The 2261-nt window shown below is 32.7% G+C and overlaps 1 protein-coding gene across 1 annotated transcript in view; it reads right to left on the bottom strand.

Annotated features, from left to right (window-relative positions):
* Positions 1–2261, bottom strand: part of LOC117182335 — a 603484-nt gene that overhangs the window by 261025 nt on the left and 340198 nt on the right. The window lies entirely within an intron of this gene.

The following is a 2261-nucleotide window of genomic DNA, read 5'->3' as shown; positions in this document are numbered from 1 at the left end:
GAAATGAGTGGAGGTATGATGGGAGGAAGTTTAAGGAAATTAGTGGTGGGTTAGTTGGGGAAGTGCGGGTAAGTGAAGCAGTGGAAATTATGGAGAGTAGGGAAAATGAGAGGAAGTAGTAGAAGCATGGAAAAATGATGAAAAATGGTGGAAGGGAACAAAGGGTCAGGCTGCGGAGGAATGGGTTGAGGAAAGAGGGAGGCTAAGGGTGTCTTAAAAGGCTACGAAATCCTTTTTTTTAAATAATTTTCAAGAAATAAATTGAAATGACCTTTTGAACAATCAAAATGCGAAACGTGAAGTGAAATTATACCGATTTAAAATTCTAAAAGCACTCTAAAATGATTAAAGTATAAAAGCTTTAATACTCAGAACGTTGTAGTCGCAATGCTCTCGAGAGATGAAAATTGAATTTTCAAAGTTTTTAACTGGTGTTATATGAATGATAAAATCACCAACTTTGTTCTACTTTTGAAATTATTTCGGGTGATGAAGGGTGAGTTTAGTAACCTTTACAGTAGCAATGGCCTTGATGTTCATTTAGCTGCTCTAATCTTCGTTAATTTTCTACCCACGAAGTATAATTTACTTTATGTAATTCTTTAAAATCCAGACAAATGGTACGAAGATAATATTTTAATGAAATGATACTTTGGCCAGTAATATTTCAAGAGAGAATATGAATTTTTACGATTGGATTATTTTTTATGACTCTTTTAATGATATCACTGAAGTTTCCAACACTAAAAAATCTGCCCGCATCGCGGGCACATTCTCATCGCGCGCTGCGCGCGCGGCTCGCAAGTTTGAGCGCGTCTAGGGCGCGCGACGGTTGAATCACGCGCTTCGCGCTCAATTCTAGGTTACCTCGCGCTTCGCGCTCGGATATTTATTCTTTACATTTGGAATGCTTGAAAAAACTTTATCAAAAAGATCTCTTTTAGATGGCAGAATTTATATGCGTCTTCATATTCTGAATTGTCTACTTAATTAAGTATAGTCAAAGATTAAGTTTCTCAAAGCTCTGTAGGCTTTGAGGTACACATTCTCATCATGACACTCGCGCTGAGCGATCGATTTCCAACAGGCATTTGTAAACAGGTTTTGTTGGTTTTTTTTTCTTGTAACTTTCGTTGTTTTTCCACACATTAAAAAAAAAAATTTGTTTCAACGTTATTTTTCACGAATAAAACAAAAAGTACGCGTCCTATCAAGAAGTGACTCCTAACGAAATTGTAGATCTTTTTTGGGATAACTATTTTTGTTAATTCATCTTTTTTTCGTATCCTACATAGTTTGTCCACAAAATGGAATTTTTTATTTTACATTATTTTTTGTGCAATCAAAATTTGAATTTTCGATTTTTGTAGAAAATCCAAAAATTGGTTATAATAATCTTGTAGGTATTTCAAAAAGAAATGTTTTTCTTCTCTTTACTTTTTTTCATATCGTGCGTTTTTCGGCTTCAAATTTTGATTTTCGGTTGATTAAAAAAATTTTGAAAACGCTATAACTCTGAGAATTTTCTTTTTATCGAAAAAAGTCATTAGGATAAATTGTTTGTTCTTTTTAATACTAGAAATATCCGTACATAGAAATTTTAAACTCAGAAAAAAGTTGTCTCAAAAATTTTCAAAATGCGCTCACTTTTTGAATTTTCATCAAAAATGGTTAGTTCACGAACTCGTCCTTTCTTTTAGGACCTAAAAAGAGTGTGCCAAAGATGAGTTTGATTCGTTCATTTTTTGCAGAGTTATCGTGTTTACGGACGGACGGTCGGACGGACAGACAGACGCCATCGTGAAAACCTAATTTTCGGATTCAGGGGGTCTCAGAACGTGGAGATCCGTTGAAGAAGTGTGATGTCAAATTTCCGACAATTCTAATACTTTCTCAACCATAAATGATGAGAATGTAAAAAGCTTAATTTTCATCACTCAAATAAAATTGAAGGTTATTAAAATTCAAACAAATATTTTGACTTATTTTTAAGTCTCCTAAAATCTGTAGATACCTTTCAATTATTTTGATTTTTTAAAATAAATAAATAAACCCCCCTTAAAATATTTAAAATATATTTAAAATGAGGGAAATCCTATGGAGTAATTAAAATCTTTGGAAACTACTTTAAATATTTTGATATATATTAAATATATTAAATATACGAGGGTGGATTGATAAGTTTCCGGCCTGACCAAGAAAAACAACGTTTTTAAGAATTTTTTTTTTTATTTCTCAACATAATCTCCTTCAAGGCTGAT

Source organism: Belonocnema kinseyi, chromosome 10 (genome assembly GCF_010883055.1).
Source record: "Belonocnema kinseyi isolate 2016_QV_RU_SX_M_011 chromosome 10, B_treatae_v1, whole genome shotgun sequence".
Taxonomy (NCBI): domain Eukaryota; kingdom Metazoa; phylum Arthropoda; class Insecta; order Hymenoptera; family Cynipidae; genus Belonocnema; species Belonocnema kinseyi.
This window is presented reverse-complemented; position numbering and strand designations above follow the sequence as displayed.